At 35.2% G+C, this 19553-nt stretch overlaps 1 long non-coding RNA gene across 1 annotated transcript; it reads right to left on the bottom strand.

Annotated features, from left to right (window-relative positions):
• Window positions 1–1917: 1917 nt before the first annotated feature.
• On the bottom strand, window positions 1918–18106 carry LOC115437837 (uncharacterized). Its single transcript, XR_003937987.1, has 3 exons — window positions 17878–18106; window positions 16035–16038; window positions 1918–1928 (listed from the first exon to the last, which is right to left on the bottom strand). It is a non-coding gene; the product is annotated as an uncharacterized LOC115437837 (long non-coding RNA).
• Between the last annotated feature and the right edge of the window lie 1447 nt (window positions 18107–19553).

Here is a 19553-nt window from a genome sequence, read left to right as displayed (position 1 = left end):
GAGAACATATTGGCACAGCTCTTCAAAAGCCATATAAAATTTTATCATCAACTTTTAAAGGGGGCGTGCAGTGCAGAGCTAAAGGAAAGAAGTAAAGTACAAACACGTTGCTACAGAGCCCAGGTACATTTCATTGCATGCGTTTTAATGTTGTTGTGTATCTATCAATTAAATGAAAGTCACTTCACTATTCATTTAGTGAATTTCACTATAATCCTTTCAGTAACTCTACCTCCTTTTCTTGTAGAGTTTTTTATTCATAATGATTGTTAGTTTTTATTTATTTATCTTGTTTTTATTTGGAAGGGATATAGCACATGAATGAACATATCCAGATAGCAAAATCATTATGGCTTAAATCTGGCCCAAAACTGGCAAGTTATTTTGGCAAAGTTCTGAGCGGATGTATGGGCACTAAATGGCCTAAAATAGGCAAGCCAAAATTCACCCAAAACTAATTGCGGACTTCCAAAATATAGCCATAATTGTCCCAGAAAAGCCCCAAATCCCCATAATCCAGCCAAAAAGTAGCCAAAACTGACCCAAAAGGAGGCCAAAATTCACCTAAAATTTGTGTTGATCATGCTTTTAAAATGAAGTGGGGTTTTTTTCTGGGTAGAAATTCCCACTCTTTGCACAGTGTTTTGGCTTTATAGAAATATGTCAAAACACAACCAAAAAAATCCATATATGGAATAAGATGTTGCCACTCTTTAGTCAATCTTCTGCCTTGCCATAAACATACCATCCCTATACTTGATCCCGCTCTTTGCCCAGTCTTTTGGTTAACCACACATATGCCAGAACTCAGCCATATACTGCTGGTGCCTCCATATCTATTATGGATAACCTTAATCATACCACAGTTAAGCCTAAAGGTTTTCATAATGCCAAAAGAAAGCCAAAAATGTCAAATGTATGCCATAATACTGCCAAAATATTTGCTATCTGGGTAGTAGCATCAGAGTAAATATGCTAGTGTTAGCATAGTTAGCATAGCTGCTAAATGGAATCTGTAGTCCTTTGGCAGGTTTCAAACAATAAAACAATTCACATCAACATAAATACAGACTAAGATCAGAAAAATTGCAGTCCAGTCACAATAAGTATCCTATAAACTGTATGTTTTTAAGTGCTGTATAATAGCGTGTTGATGTGGTAATTTTTATGCTAGGCTAGGGAGAGCTTACATTTGAGAAAATATGATATTTTTATAAGTGCTGACATCAAAATTATTTGGTAAATCATTAAATGACAATGAATGTATTAATACCAATATAGGGACTAATACTGCATTCCAGGCCGGTTTTTGAGCCCGTAAGTCACGACTTCAAACCATGACTCATGACTTCGTAGCGTTCCAGGCAAGTCACAACAAACTGCCTGAGTGCATGGAATTGTGGTAGTTAAATACAAACAAACCAGCATGGTGGACCGTACATTATGGTCATTTACAATCATTTCTATCGCCAAAGGTGTTTGCTCTTTGCTTATTTGAGGGAAACAGAGGAGGAAAAATGACACATAAGGCAAGAGAAGCTTTTCTACCTTTTATGTTATGTTATTTGGAGATGTATTTGGTATTCATTTATTCTTGCACTCAATGGACTGAAAACTAGCTAATGCTAGAGTAGCTGCTGTTTATGCATAACATTTGCGGATAAATAATGTCAGAGCAATACCTTGTTTTAATAAACAATTTGCATAAACACCACATCCATAGGGGCTGCCATTGTTGTTTCATGGGCTACGTGACATCAGAGCTCAGAACTGGGAGTACATCGATCTAATACGAGTTTGCGATTGGGAAGTCATGGGTTCAACTTCCATTCCAGTGCATTTTCACAGGTAGAAGGTTGAAAAAACTGGAGTTACAGGTGTCCTGGAATGCAGCATTAAGATAGTAAATGTGTCGTTCCTGTTTTTAACTTCATTTCCCATCATGCAGCATGATACTGCGCTCAACCATCAACAATCATGGGCATAGCAACATGATTGTAAGGCTATGTAGAAGCCAATAATGTAATAACAGCCGATAACGTAATAATGGCCGATAACGTAATAAATTTGCCGTTTTTAAAATGTAATAAGCCAATAACATAATATCTGGCCAATAACGTAATAAAAGTCCTAAACTGATAACGTAATAACTTTTGGTCAATAATGTTATAACTTATTGGCTGGTTATTACGTTATTGGCCTGGTAAAAAAAAAAAAAAAAATCTTTGCAAATGTAATAACTGAGCCAATAACGTAATAAGTTATAACATTATTGGCCAAAAGCTATTACGTTATCGGTTCAGGACTTTTATTACATTATTGGCCAGTTGTTATGTTATTGGCCTATTACATTTGAAAAATGGTAAATTTATTATGTTATCGGCCGTTGTTACGTTATCGGTTGTTATTACATTATTAGCTTCTACAGGCTATTGTATTCCAAAATTACTATTATCTCTGAAAATAGTGGTCCTATCAACTTGCCATATTTGTTAGTCTGTTCCTTGACCAAAAATACAAAAGTATGCTAAACTGCAGTGGGCAGTCACTTCCCTTTTATAATATAATATACTGTACAGGGTGGGGAAGCAAAATTTACAATGAACATTTAGTTGTTTTTTCTCAGCAGGCACTACGTCAATTGTTTTGAAACTAAACATATATTGATGTCATAATCATACCTAACACTATTATCTATAATCAGGAAAGCAAACGTCAAAGAGTGTGTGATTTGCTGAATGCACTCGTCACACCAAAGGAGATTTCAAAAATAGTTGGAGTGTCCATAAAGACTGTTTATAATGTAAAGAAGAGAATGACTATGAGCAAAACTATTACGAGAAAGTCTGGAAGATACTATTAAAGAAGAATGGGAGAAGTTGTCACCTGAATATTTGAGGAACACTTGCGCAAGTTTCAGGAAGCGTGTGAAGGCAGTTATTGAGAAAGAAGGAGGACACATAGAATAAAAACATTTTCTATTATGTACATTTTCTTGTGGCAAATAAATTCTCATGACTTTCAATAAACTAATTGGTCATACACTGTCTTTCAATCCCTGCCTCAAAATATTGTAAATTTTGCTTCCCCACCCTGTATGTAGAGTGAGGCACAAAACACTAAAGCAGATTTACTATTCAGTCACTCACTGAAGCAGGTTTCTCATTCAATCACTTAGCCTTATGCATACACAGACACTATGTCAGTGGAAGATAAAACTGTAAGTTATTTTCCACTAGTGAAGGAAATGTTGCATTTCTTCACCTAAACTGTTCCTCTGATAAAATATTCACAGCTTCTACATGGAAAACATAACTGTGACTATGTCATATGTACGTTACTTGTTTGATGACCTATCAATGAACTTTGAAAAACACATACCTTTTACAGGCAGACGAGTCTCTGACAATGATGCTACTGAACATCATAATAAGTGGAATCACACCAGCTGTATTACCATAATGTGTTTCTTGCCTGAGACAGCAATTCACTTGTGACATGCAGAGTTCATTTCTCTGTAGAGTTCATTTGCCTTAGCAACAAACTTGAGATGTTACACTATATAGTGTGATATGTGGGGGTTGAAAGTCGGCAGCTCCTGCACAGAGACTGTTGAGAAAAGTGAGCTGAAATTATTTTAAAAGCAAGTGTAGCTTCTCTTTTGATAAACATTTTCACAAAAATACACGGGAAGAATAACAAAAAAACATTCAGGGAATATATGCTTCTCTCATATTTTGGAAGTGGCAGACAGAGGTGGGGGACAATAATTGATTTGGAGGGTAAACCATAACCATGAAGCATGGAAGACAATAGTAGCCAAGAGATTTTTCAGTCTGATGCCTTTGGTTGTTTGTTGGTCTGTTTCTTTTCTTTTCTTTTCTTTTCTTTTCTTTTCTTTTCTTTTCTTTTCTTTTCTTTTCTTTTCTTTTCTTTTCTTTTTTCTTCCTGCCATCATATGCGATACAAGATATGACATTGGTTTCTAAATTACCCCAAACAACCTAAATGTGTTGAACATTCAAAAATGATTTTTAAAATAACTAGAAAGCACTCAAAGACTGCAAACTTGCTCAAGGCTGCACTCTCTCCATCAAATATACTTTGACAATACATAAAATTCTACTAAAGCCTCTTAAGAAATTCTTGCAGTATTCTACCAACTCAGAAATAAAGAGATGAATAAAATGAATTGAAAACATAACAGCCTTGGAGATTGTAATAAAAGAGCACAAGTACAAGAATGGCTATGGCATGGTGCTGTGTTTTCCAGACACATGCTGACATGGCTGCCAAGGGCCTATAAGTAATGATTGAGTAGTATAATTTAGACGAATGCTGTTTCAATGTGGAGAATGCTGCAGTCCTTAAAGTGTCTTTATGCTCTGTAACATGCCCAAACTGGATGACTCCAAAATTTGGAAGAAACATGATCAAAAGAGGCCTGCCAACCTACTGACTAACCCCTGATTTCAGTGTTTTCACAGTTAATTTACCATGAAATTGGCCAAAGTGTAACCAAACATTCATTAATTCAATGTTGAAAACCTATTGCTGGCTCGGTTGTCGCATACCAGTGAGCATGATATAATGTTTCTATTCAGCCTCTGAGCTTCAGCTCCCTGTTGTGTCCAAGCTGACTGTCGATTTTAAACAATCAGTGCGTGGTGTACAGTTTGTAAGTTTATGCACCGCAAAATACACACAAAAGGCAAAATTACAGTCATGGTGATAAGATAAGATAAGATAAGATAAGATAAGATAAGATAAGATAAGATAAGATAAGATAAAACACGATTTGATATAATAAGAAACACATAAGAGTGAAACACTAAATATAAAGAGAAATTTGCTGTTTATGTTATGACAAAATATACATTAAAGGCAAAATCACATTAATGGCAGATAGAAGAAGATAAGGTAAGATGAGATGAGATAAGGAAAGATAAGATAAGATAAGATAAGATAAGATAAGATAAGATAAGATAAGATAAGATAAGATAAGATAAGATAAGATAAGATAGGATAAGATAAGATAAGATAAGAAAGCAGAAACATACAAGAGTGAAACATGAAAGTCGTCATTTAAATTACCGTAAAATACACGCAAAAGGCAAAATCACAGTAATGGTGATAGAATAAGGTAAGATAAGATAAGATAAGATAACACTAAATATAAAGAAAAATCTGCTGTTTATATTACCACAAAATATACATTGAAGGCAAAATCACATTAATGGCAGATAGAAGAAGATATGGTAAGATAAGATAAGATAAGATAAGATAAGAAACATACAAGAGTGAAACATTAAATATAAAGAGAAATTCACCATTTATATTACCACAAAATACACATTAAAGGCAAAATCACATTACTGGCAGATAGAAGAAGATACGATATTTCTTATAACATAACATAACATAACATAACATAACATAACATAAGAAAGCAGAAACATATAAGAGTAAAACATGAAGTATAAAGACAAATCTGCTATTTATATTACTTGTACTTTACATAAATACTACTTACAAATTTACAATATAGTTCCAATGTAGCTGCACAATAATTATGAAATTAAATACCTGTTTTTTCATCCAAAAGCTTTTCATCTAGCTCAGACATCTATATGCAAGGTGTGTACTGTAACAGTGAATGCTTTAATGTGTTCTGAAATTGGTTTCCTGCTTTTCCCACAGCTGGGATAAGCTCAAGTGATTTGTCTCTGTAATTACCACCTTAATTCTGCAGCAGCAGTCTGAACAACCTCCTTGGCCTTCTGTGCAACATCACCATTATAATATCTGATTTCAGTGAACTTAACACACAGGTAGAGAGAGTGGTAAATAATGCAGTTAGTCTCCTTACAGAAGGAAAAGCCTTGACTACTGCAATGAATTAACAGAAACCCAAGTGTACTAATTATGTTACGTTTCAGGGCATGTTTATCAAAATCAATCAGTATGAAAAAAAAAAAAAAAATTAAATTTAAAAGACCAAATGAGATGTGTTTGCTCTATTCTCCATCTGGGTTATTTTGTTATAATATTACCTGCTCAAAAATGAGGTGGTGCCCGATTAAATGTCTGTAAGTGAAGCTTCTCCGTTTTTGATAAACTATTTCTTTACTAATCTTTTGGGGAGAGAGGTGGAAACCGATATTTTCCAACAGCAAGAAAGACTTTTGGGAATTTTAATCACATCATTTGTTAGGTTAGGAGATTTGTCATGTCAGGGGAACAACAGTATTCTTTTTAAGACAGTTTCCTCTCGATCCCAGCTGTCATCACATGTGATGGTATCCACATTTTAGCTGGAGAGCAGTATTTTTTGTAGCACCTTAATCAGCGCTATTCGGTGACAGTTTGACACCAAAAGAGGCTTTGTTTTTCTAATCACAAAGTCCTTTTCTACAATCAGCTCCTTGTTTTTGTTTCCTATATCAGAAATGCTTTGATGATAATCACGGTCAACTAAATTTAGGCATCAAAATGCTTATCTGCTCCTTTGAATACTGGCTGCATATATCCATGAACTAGTGTATACCGTATATGCAGTATATCTCATATATACAACAACGGCTGTAATAGTTTAGTAAACCCTCAACTCTTTGTGAAAACTGTATCTAAAGCATAATCTTTACCCAGAAATGAGAAATCATCACCCCTATTAAGCATAAAATTAAAACCAGGGATCAAGATTGGAATACAGGGGATATTTTTTAATTAGCCTCTTCTCACTATTTTGTGTTGCTTGGAGTTTAGTGAGAATAACATCTGGTGTGAGAACAGAACTTAAGGCTTTTTTAAATATAATCCTTAAATGTAACACTTCAAAATCCTATTAATTTTTAGCTGTCTTGGTCTTAAAACAACTGCCCTGATATTTACTGTAGCATTGTATCGCTGGTCGAACCACAAATTAGATTTATTCCACATGTGAAAATACCACTTTCTGTCACCAGTATGTGGAAATTAAACATGTAGTAGACTTAATACATGTTGTTTTTAGTTTTAATGGTGGTGAAAGAGAGTATTCAAATGGTTTCTTACTAAATGAATTAGGGCTGTTAAAATTAAGCATTATTGCAGATTAATTCATCATTGTGATTAGTTTGATTAAAACGTTTCATGCAGTTAACCCATCTGCAGCACAGAATGACTCTGAACAGCTCTGGAAACACATTTCAGGCAATCTGTCCCAGTAGAGTTATTGTCATGCATGTGCAAATGGGCAGTTGATCTGGTAATGACAGGCAGCAGAACCAACCCATAAAGATGGAAGACACTAAACAGGACGTTGGCCCTGTGGCTGGAAATATGAGGACAAAAAAACCAAGACGGAACAGTTGTTTCAAGTTGTTTTCTTGAAACTGTTGAAGATGTTTAATAAACATATTAAGTGCATAGATATAATTCCTTCTTTCTTGAGTCTGTTTGCTCATGCAAAATGAAAAACGATTAATATAGATTAAAAATGAAAGATATTTAATTGTGATCAATTGATCCACAGACACCCTGTGATTAATCTGATTAAAATTTTTAATCGTTTGACAGCACTAAAATGAATACATGTTGGTGTAAAAAATAAATAAATAAATAAATAAATAAATAAATAAATATACATATATATATATATATATATATATATATATATATATATATATATATATATATATATATATATATATAATATACTGTATGACAGAATAGAAGAATAGAATGAGCTTTATTGTCATTATAGAGACTGTGCAACAAAATTGCAGGTGGTCTCTACCAGTGACAGTGCATTTACAACTAAATAACAACACAATAGTGTACATTACAAATATGTGCAAATTAGAGATACATTTGTATAAAAGGGCAAAATTTGCTGATACTAATGAAATTGAGAGAAATGAGATTAGCTAATTCTTTTTGCAGCAATAAAATAAAGTAGGGCTCCATAGTGTTTCAGCAGAAACTCTCAGAGTTTAGTAGTTTCACCTCTGTATGAATGTTTGAGTTACAAGTAGTTTACTACATACTGTTAGCTGTTAAACACAGATGATGGGAAGTAATGTTTTTGGACATACATGCATCATAGCATAGTATTAAATGTATGTTTATTTTAGTGATCTTTGAACAAAAGCTGGGATCAACTATCACCGTATCACTCCTATACAGCTCTGGAAAAACTTAACAGACCACTGCAAAATAATTAATTTCTCTGATTTTACCATTTATAGGTATGCGTTTGAGTAAAATGAACATTTTTGTGTTATTCTCTAAAATACAGTTAACATTTCTCCCAAATTCCAAATAAAAATACTGTTATTTAGAGCATGTATTTGCAGAACACAGCACAAGGTCAAATTAACAAAAAAAATGCAGGTGTTTTCAGACCTCAAATAATGCAAAGAACACAAGTTCATATTCATTTCTAAACAACACCATACTAATGTTGTAACTTGAGAAAAGTTCAGACATCAATATCTGGTGGAATAACCCTGATTTTCAATGACAGCTTTTATGTGTCTTGGCTTTCCACCACTGTAGTTGGATGACTTTATGCAGCTCCTCACAGAGAAATCCAAGAAGCTCAGTAATGTTCGATGGCTTGTGACCATCCATCTTCCTCCAGAAGTTTTCAAAGTGGGTTCAGGTCCTGAGATTGAGCCGGCCATGACAGGGTCTTCATCTGGTGGTCCGTCATCCACACCTTTATTGACCTAGACCCAGTCCTCAGAGTTTGGAAACATTGTCAGAGCAGAAGTCCAGTAGTTTTCAATAGATATTTTTTTATTCCAATTACTTTTGGTCACAGTAGTGGTGTTTATACTTCTCCTTCTTAAATAAGACATGGATCAGGTGTTTATTCAGTAGAATTAGGTGTACTTGTGTTGGAATTCAACAGACACAGGAATGGAATAGCTGTCATACATACAGATATGCTGATTTCAGAGGTAATTGCAGTGGTCTCTTCATTTTTTCCAGAGCTGTATAGCTCATATTTATTCTTGTAACAGCTGTGAACAGCACAAATCACATGGAAACAGATCTATTCACTTCTGATCAGGGCCAGTTTGTTTACGTTCACAATCCCAGTCTTAATACTCAGTTCTGAAAACTATTCGGATGTCCTTTTTTTGAGTATTATTCAGCTGTTTTCATTCATTTTTGTCATTACTAATATTTTATTGGTCGGTTTTGTTTTGATTTCACTGTCTACATGTCTGAAATAAAGATTACAAAAACAAAAAAAGATGACATTTTCAGATTTCTCTGTCAACTGGTAACAGTCCTGAGCTGAAACACATGCACAAAAGTAATAGAGTTAGAAAGTACACTGTGACCCATAAAGTTGGAATAATTTTGTTTTCAGATACATTCCTCTGTTTTTCATATTTATACACATCGGTAATCACCTTTGAACAGGTCCCAGTTACACTTTAGAGACAATAAATCACATTGTCACAATCATTTTATGAGAATAGGTAAAAATATTGTATTCAGTCTTTATGGGAAACACTATAATAATAGACACAGTGAAAATACCCCTCTACAAATAGAAGTAGTGCATTCTAGCCCTTATTTTAAGGTAAAATATGTATCATTGATATTCATTGTGTAGTAAAATGGAGTCTGTCAGTGTTTTACTACCATATTTGATGTTTTAGATTTATTTTAGTGCTGCACTCATGTATGTTTCATTTGAACTACTTTACAGCATATAAATGACTTCCTCTAGAAAAGAGTGGAGACGAGTTTCCTCATAAAGTGATGTAAAAATCCTACAAAAATTCCGATGTGAATGTTTAGACAGAGCTCACGCGGAAGTAGATCAGGTCTGTATCTGATTCGGGGCCACATATAGAGCTGACCTGGATCAGATTCCATGTGATTTGTACAGTTCACAATGATGTGAAAAAGGAAAAAAAAAAGACCTGAGTCACATATGAGTGAAAAGATCAGATGTGGGTCACTTTTGTCTGTAGTGTGAACATGGCAACAACTGGTATTACTGTGTATCGGTTACATAATGAAACCCACTCCCAGACAAAAGAAGAAGAAATGTAATCTATGTGTATCCGGCCCTTTGTATCACAGTTATATGATGATTCAAAGCCATAGACAACAGCATGTTTTACAAAAATATATACAACTATCACCAACAGAGAAAAATCATATTCATTTACATTTACATTTATGCATTTGGCAGACGCTTTTGTCCAAAGCGACTTACAGGGGAAAAAACAAAATAAAAGAATAAAATACAAGAATAGATTAAAGACATAAAGCAGCTGTACAATTAAAAACAGTGTCATACAGAAAAATATAAAAGCAAAATGATAGGCTAAAATACGAGAATAGATTAAAAAGACATAAGAACAGATGTACAATTCGGCTAAAATTTGCTTAGAGGTCTTATTTATGTCTTTGTGCATAAGAAATCAATATAAGTGAATCCCCAAAGGAACTTAGTGCTGGTAAATGCAAGTTATGCAACTTTACAGGATTTCAGTTCTGTGTCAACATGTTGATGGTCATATGAACTATGTTTTCAGGTCAAAAATGTCCAATTTCATCACAATTAGTGCTATATTTTCATGTCACATATGAGTTAAGTTATATTTTAACTGAATGTACCTGAAAAACAAATATTCTATTCTTTTAGATTCCCCAATTTTTCTTACAAGATTCTATCCTACATATCACATGTTTTATTTTTACACTTTGCAATATGGAGTGTGGTGCTGATCCATCCCGCTTATGTTATGCCAATACATACATTAAGAATGTCACATGTCACTTTTTAAACCAACAGTTTTCTAATAATAAGCATTTTTATAAAGAAATAACAATTCTATATTGTTATTTACTCTTTAGTTTGATGATAAACTATACAATAAATAATTCTGATCCTAGTTTTTGCACAGGGATCATTTGTGGAAACGGTGACATGGCTGCAGAGCATCAGTATGATGGGTTCTGTAACAACCATGTCACATCCGTCCACTGCCACATGTTGTGTTTTTGTGTCAGCTGTTATTGTTTTAGATCCACAATACTAACATTTATGAATAAGAGGAGAATTAGCAATAGTAAGTATATAAGTTTATTACTAATAAAGTACTGGTACTGACCAGATCATCATGGGTAATGTCACGTCCGTCCACCAGCAAAAGTTTTCACATACACGTGCTATTCAAAATTCAATATTTCTGAAAATATAGCTTTCACTGTCAAATAATATCAGTAGTCTGTGCACAAATGTATCAGCATTATTTCAACACAGTTCTATGTATTTCTTATAACTTTTTTTTTTTTTTTGACAAAAATGGCCACTCATTTGACCCCCTAAGTAAATTTTAGCAGTAAAATAAAAATGCCTAGTAAAACAACAATACATATTAATACATTATAATGAATGATATAATCTTCAATGTGCAGGGATGGAGAAGGAGGCGCAGGTGTCTACACCACTACCACCCATTCCAGTTACAAGTTACACTCAGTGTTCCAGAGAAAATCTTCCTACTGTTGTATCTAAATGCCTACATTAAGTTAATTTTGCAACACAAGCATGTTCCACTTCCTGACACTTTTACTATCATCACCCAAGTAGAAAGGATTCACAATTTCAAACTCCTGTCTAATTAAAATATTAATAATCGTATTTACATATGCCCCTTTCTGGCACCGATACTTTGTTGAACAACTGCTTTTTGTCGGCGGTTAGACGATGAGCTGTCCAAATGGAATGTAGTCTATTTTTCAAAAGAACATCACTAATAGAGCATTTAAAGATAAAGCAGACTCGCTCCCTTTTAAAGCACTATTACTGTACTTTGACTGCTTATTTATCTTGTTTGCACTCCCCCACCTGTCATCGTGTTGAGCTATTACACATGTTGCCATTTGCAGGGGTAGTACCAGGTCAGGAAGGAAGTGGGACTGTCGATTCAGAGCATTTTCAGTAAAGGCACTCAGGCCAAGGTCTTTAGAGATATCTCACTGTGAAACTTAAGCACTGCCTACACCGCAGCAAAGTCTCACATTCTCTCAACTAGTTTTAGTCAGCAAATGTAATGTGTGGGTGAGAAATCAACAAAGTCAGCCGTATAAGGTCTTGAGTGTGTTTAGTATTTATTCAGCCTATCTCGCTTGTTTGTTTTATTACGAAACTGAAAAGTCCAGCGAATTCTGGGAAAGGACCGTGTGAGATGTGAGACTGTTGGTATCAGCAAGTACAGCACTTACATCCACAGTGTGTTATTAAACGGTTTTCATACCGCTTGAATAGTAGATAAGGAGACTTAAAATAAAGTGTTACCACCAATTAAAATCCTTTTCCCACCTTACACTTCAATTCCATAGTAAGTGGAGCTTTTTATTTTGCATATAAAAAAGAGTAAATGGAAGCAACTGCAGTGTGTTTGCAGTGTTGAAATAGTGAAAATATAATAAACCTGCAATGTTTGAGGACCTAGTAGGAAATTGGACCTTGCTCTGCAGGTATTAGTAATGCTTAATGTTAGTGCAGCAAACATTAAAGGGTTAAAGGTCAAGATGTACTCTATTTTCCCCAAAGGCATTTTCCCATCCACATGGACACAGCACCTAGCATTAGCATTAATAATAATAATAATAATAATAATAATAATAATAATAATAATAATAATAATAATAATGGATTAGATTTACATAGCGCATACTCAAAGCACGTACAGTGGATCCATTATTCATTCACTCACACATTCCCACTCTGGTGGTGGTAAATTTCATATATATCCACAGCTGCCCTGGGGCAAACTGACGGAAGCGTGGCTGCCACTTTGCGCCTACGGCCCCTCCGACCACCACTGAACATTCATACACATTCATACACCAGTGTGAGCAGCAGCACTGGAGGCAAGGAGGGTGAAGTGTCTTACCCAAGGACACAACAGTACATGACTAGGACAGAGTGGGATTCGAACTGCCAACCCTTCGGTTATTGGATGACCCCCTCTACCTCCTGAGTGTTAATACATTAGCATTAACACTTAAGGGTGGCCGTAGCACATTAGCATTAACATTTAGCACATTAGGAGCGGTGAGCCACCATTGAAGGTGTCTGGGGACCATCTTCAGATCTTCAGAATTGGAGAATTAGGCCCAATCCCAATTCACCTCCTGGCCCTCCCCTTTACCTCTACAACTCCATTTTGTGCATTCACGTAAAGGGGTAGATGTGTCCCGATTCTCGATGAATCCGAGGGGAAGGGCTATGAAACGGAGATTTTTCAGGACCACACTACAAACTGAGGGGAATGAGAAATCTCCCATAATTCTTTTTGAATCATTAGCAAGATGGAGGTAAACACAGCAAAAAAGTGCAGCAGTGTGATGGAAGAAACACACAAATGTATGTATTTTCTTCGTAAACTTAATCATTTGATCGTCCGTTTAATGCTGTTTCAATGTGTTATAGATCGCATTTCTGCAGTTTGTGGTTGGTAGCTGCAATAAGATGCCCAAAGCCCATGCAGTAGAAACGCTTACAGCTGCTGACGGCATGGTGAATTCTTTCGGAAGCAAAGTTGTCGCATCTGTTTATAGCAGCATCGATGACTGCTGATGATGTAACGGGCCTTGAAGGGTTGTCTCATTTCATAGGGGAATGTTTCAACCCCTACCCCTTGCAACACTGTTTCAAAGGGTAGTGCCAAGTGCAAGGGCCAAAGGGGTGGGGTAAGGGGGTGGGCCAAAGGGTGAATTGGGATTGTGCCTTAACCTATGTTTACCTGTATCTGACTGGGGGGAGTGCTACCATGCTGCAATAGTAACTAGAACTTGTGACCTGACAGCTGATGATTTTACATTTAATAGCTTTCATTAAAAAATCATGCATTTTTTGACAGTTATAGTCACTGCTATGTATATTAACAGAATTATATATTTAATTTACACAACAAAAGTGATTGTAATCACTTGCAGTTAGTAAAAAAAATGTAATCAAATAATCAAAATGAGTATGAGTATGAGCTTATGTCAAATATACCAGATGACCATGCCAAGGCAGATCACCCTGTCTTCAGATATGAACAATTACTGAGAATCTTTTGCATCTGACAGGGGAAAAAAGAGAAGAGAATATGCACTTAATGCTGTGATATATTGATTTACATACACTTTTTTGTGTACATAAACAAATATGTATATGTAGCTATATGTAGAGAGCACAATCTTGATGTACACACTATAGGCCTACACTTTTTTTTCACTACTGTTTTTTATAGATTTTTTTTTAAATAGGTATGTTATTGAATTACTTTTGTATTGCTTTTTTTTCTTGTGGGGTTTCTCGTGTTAATGCTCGGTGTTGTGCTGCTTTTGGAGCCTCAATTTCCTGAGGGCTCTGCCCAAGGGATCAATAAAGTTCTATCTAATCTAATCTAATCTAATCTAATCTACCAATATAACACAATAATCAACAAAAATGCACACATTTTTAGTTGTGCACAGTTTAAAAAATATATATAAATTTTTTATGTACATTGAATTGTCTGTTAGAAGTATTACACCTATAAACTAGAAAAGCACTCAGAGAGCGCAGACCTCCGCCAAGGCAGATCAGTGGGCCCCCGTGCGGCCCCCCCCACCTTCCCCACCCCTCATCACCACCAAAATTTAATCAGTTGTTTCTTGTGCCAGTATCAACATTTCCTGAAATTTTCATCCAAATCCGTCCATGACTTTTTGAGTTTTCTTGCACACAGACAGATAAACAGACATTTAGACAAACCAACGCCGGCAAAAACATAACCTCCTTGGCAGAGGTAATTAGGCTATGTATTAACTTTTATTCCATATTTTAGTTATCTTTACCTCATAGGATGTAGGGTTTATTAAGAAATCAGTCATATTATTTGTTAAGAAATTTACCAAAAAATAATCAGATGTTCTAAGTTACATTAACTTCATCAAGTAACTTGAAAAATTCCATGATATTTTAAACAGAAGAAATAGAACTGATGAAAAGTTATCCTCTAATCCAGTGTTTTTCAGCCTTGGGGTTGGAATCCCATGTGGGGTCACCTGGAATTCAAATGGGGTCACCTGAAATGTCTAGTAATTGATAAAAATAAATAAAAAACTTACTAATAAAAAATATATGGTGAGTTAAGAGAGACAATCCCAATGCATAACAGACATGACAAACTCTGAAGCTGAAACTGCAGCACTGTGGTACTGTTTATCTTTCACATGTTCATTGTGGTCAGTTTCAGATGCTGCAGCTCTTTCATAATTCATAGTTTGAGTTATTGTTTGTTCAGTATTAATTTTCAGCCTTGTAAATACAAGCTGGACTGACTGTACATATCCTGACCAAGGAAAATAATATTCTCACTTTGTGCAGTAATCTACACCTGACTTTACTGCCTCTGTCCATAATAATATACATTATATAGACTAAATGTCGTCTAAAATTAGTGTTTATTTGTAACATAGTAAACTATTACATGATCAAAAACAAATTAATTTTAGGAAAAAAAAAAAAAAAAGTCCCCATTTTGAATGTCTGGGGTCACCAGAAATTTGTGATGTTAAAATGGGGTCACAAGCCAAAAAAGGTTGGAAACCACTGCTCTAGTGGCAAACATCCTATTATAACTATATGCAGAACACCAGGTAATCTGTAATTTTAATAGTGTCAGAGCTATGCCATTTACTGGAGCAGTAGGGAGGGACAAAACAAAACAACCACAGAGACTTACATGCTCTCATTTGACAGAATCATCAACAGATCAGCATGAAGTTGATAGCATCATGGGCACATTTTTAGTAACATTGAACGCTGTATAAACTCGGATAGCCTTGTAGTTAAATCAATTATTTAGGCACCTAGAGTTAACCAGAACGACTGGATTTGAGTAAGGGTCAATGATTCAGCTTTATCTGCTCCTGGAAAACAGAAAAACTCAGCCTAGATACTCTGCCAATTAAATTATACAGTGCACAACCTTAAGAAGCTCTATCCCAATATAGATACAGACAATGGTTTCCACACTGCTGAATGGATTAATGGTAAGCATAAACACAAGGATGGCTCGCATGAAGGGCACTAGTAGGAGAAGCCTGTTCAACATGTCCGTGTTCACATAAGAAATCTAATTAGCTCTTATAAGATAACACATTTTTCCCTACTTTGCATGCAGAGATGTCATGTTGTCCTTTCAAATAGTAAAGTGGGAATACAAATTAAATTAACATCATAATATTACAAGGACAATTTTGAGCATCCTATTCATAGCATTTGTTATTTTTACCCAGCAGCAGGGCTGAGATCTCAGATGTCTGATGTTTTTGAAAAGAAGACAAGATACTGTAATGCAAGACATAGAATAACAGATTGTAGACTTTGCAAAACTTCAGCCATATTTCTGGGCAACGACAACAGCAAAAATGATGATAATGATGTCTGATCTGTTGGCCCTAAGCTTTTCCAGACTCTAGATTATGACATGGGCCACAAAGTTGTTGCTCTCCACATTTGACTAACAGGCATCAGTTTAGCACCAAACATCAACAACAGAAGATCTCTGAAATATTCTACTTGGATAAAGCTTTAGATATACGACCATGCTATTGAGTCACATAGAAAATGAAAAAATCCAAGGATGAATTTAAAGGACTGCAGTTAGAATGAAGTTCAAGTGCACAAACAGGCTAAAAATATACTGTTTAGGTAATTAAATGCGGAAAATAAACTGCTATACAAAGACAAAAACCTTTAACCAGGCGGACTGAATGAAGCAAAAACACAGAGAAAAGAAAAACAAGGAAATAACTGAATTAGAAGCAAAGGGAGATGGAACAAAAGTGCAAATTTACTACATTTGCATGTAGATGAAAGTTTCCCCGAAGCTGGCACTGAATTGGGTAGACAATATGGAGGGGGTTTGGGGTGCAATAAGAAAATACCTTGAGTTACTTCCCTAGATGCGGAATTGCTAGAAATGAAAGAAATAACTGCTAAAAATATAACACAGTAATCTGAAGTTGTAAATCTCAGTTGGACGTCTTCATCTGTCTCTACATTTTCGCATTTCTACAACCATAGTTTTTTTTTTTCAGTACCAGGGGAGGTGGATATTAGACTTGTTTTCTGAGTTCATTCTGTGGATGTGGAGGTTGGATAAACACAGAAGCATGTGGCTTTTGTCATTTGATGTAAAGGCACTCTGTTTGGATTAAAAATGTATAATACAGTAGTGGAAAAATTATTAGATCACCCTTGTTTTCTTTAATTTCTTGTTCATTTTAAATTTGTGTATCATTCCTTCTTTTCATGTTCAATTGAGAATCCACAATTGGAAAATTAAAAAATGACTTGTTATTTCATTATTCATGTACAAATCAAAAATCAAAAAACAAGTTTTTCATTCTTTTGATTGTACGCACAAATTAAAAATTTGAAATAAGCAAATGGACCAAATGTTGTGTTTCATGTTGATATTTTTGATATCCGATTTGATATAACCCAGAAGTTACTGACTTCTTTGTATGTTGAGCTGGAAAATCGTGGGTTTGCTAGTATTCTATCTAATGCATTCTGTGGTAATGGAGAATTTCGTGTTATTCAGAGGCAGGAGAGGTGTCACTCTGAAGGAGGACAACATGACAACTGAAAAAATGGTCAGGATCTTCCAGGTGTTGTTGTTTTGTTTAAAACAGTGTGGCCAGGGTAGCCAATCTGAGTAGAAGACTCTTCACGTAACGCACAAAGAAGTCAGTAACTTTTGGGTCATACCAAATCAGATATCAAAAATGTCAACATGAAAGTTGACATTTGGTCCATTTGCTTCCAATTATTAATTTGTGCGTACAATGGAAAGAATGAAAAGCAACTTGTGTGTTTTGTGAAGTGTCTTCTACTCAGATTGGCTACCATGGCCGCACTGTATTAGACAAAACAACAATACCTGGAAGATCCTGACCATTTTTTCAGTTATCTGTCATCCTCCTTCAGAGTAACATGTCTGCTGCCTCTGAATAACATGAAATTCTCCATTAGCGCAGAATGCATTAGGCAGAATACTAGCAAACCCACGACTGTCCAGCTCAACACACAAAGAAGTCAGTAACTTCCGGGTCATACCAAATCGGATATCAAAAATGTCAACATGAAACCTGACATTTGGCCCATTTGCTTATTTCAAATTTTTAATTTGTGCGTACAATTGAAAGAATGAAAAACAACTTGTTGTTTGATTTTTGATTTGCACATTAATAATAAAATGAGTCATTTTTTCATTTTCCAATTGTGGATTCTCATTTGAATATGAAAAGAACTAATGATACACAGATTGGTTTTAATGCCTGGTACAACTACAGGTACATTTGTTTGGACACATATAATGATAACAACAAAAATAGCTCATAAGACGTTCATTTTAGAGCTGATGTCTAGCCATTTTTCATGGTTTTCTTGATAATAATCAAAATCACTTAAGTTCTCCATGTGCTTATGATATCATGCATTTCATATCAACATTCGCTCTCATCAGTGGTCAGCCTATCATTTTTTTGTTTAAAGTAGTAGGTTTTGGCAGAACAAGATGCTTTTTTCAAAAATGCTACAATTATACGCTACATAGACTACAGTTGCGGAAAAAATTATTAGATCACCCATTGATTTCTTCAATTTTCTTGTTCATTTTAATGCCTGGTACAACTAAAGGTATATTTGTTTGGAGAAATATAACGATAACAACAAAAGTAAATCATAAGAGTTTAATTTCAGAGCTGATATCTAGCCATTTTCCATGTTTTCTTGATAATAACCAAAATCACTTCAGTTCTTACATCAATAGCTATGGCATTGTACTGACAAAAACAGTGCTTTTAGGCATTCCATGTTTTCTCTTCTGTCCGTTTTAGTCACATGATACACACAGGAGTTAGTACTTGATTGCATAACTATTGTTTTTGATGACTTTGATGGTCTAATAATTTTTTCCACGACTGTATGTGTCTATCCCAAAAAAAGAGTACCGACTATAAAGCGGCTTGTGATTATGAAGTCTTGTAGGTTGTCGTGAGCGGTGCGTACACTGACTACACTAGCTGCTCCTCGCCGTGTTTAACAACATAAGCTTGTCAGGAGTGAACAGTCTCATCTGCTGACTGCCTCTCCCCACCTCACTGCCACCTTGTTTAGCCTCATCTGCCAATCTTCAGCAAGCTAATGCAAGATGACACTTTGTCACCAGAATCCTAAACTCTTCCCACAATATAATTTGTCATTGCATTCAGGGGCCCATGACACTCATAAGAGCTTCTCTGTCAGTATTAATTTCAGTCTTATTTTAAGTGGCCTCAGCTCTGGCATTCTTACCAACAGATGCTCAGACACTGTCCCCAAGGTTCATCGCCACTGAGCCAAGAGAGCCCCTGGCCCGGGCTAACAGCTGGTCATATCCATAACATAATATCTTCATTTCCTCTGTACATTCATTTTTCCTTTTAATATAATTGCTGGTGTTGGAACAAAGATACAAAAATCCCTTGGTGTTTCTTGTGTA

This window comes from Sphaeramia orbicularis, chromosome 17 (genome assembly GCF_902148855.1).
Source record: "Sphaeramia orbicularis chromosome 17, fSphaOr1.1, whole genome shotgun sequence".
Taxonomy (NCBI): Eukaryota; Metazoa; Chordata; class Actinopteri; order Kurtiformes; family Apogonidae; genus Sphaeramia; species Sphaeramia orbicularis.
This window is presented reverse-complemented; position numbering and strand designations above follow the sequence as displayed.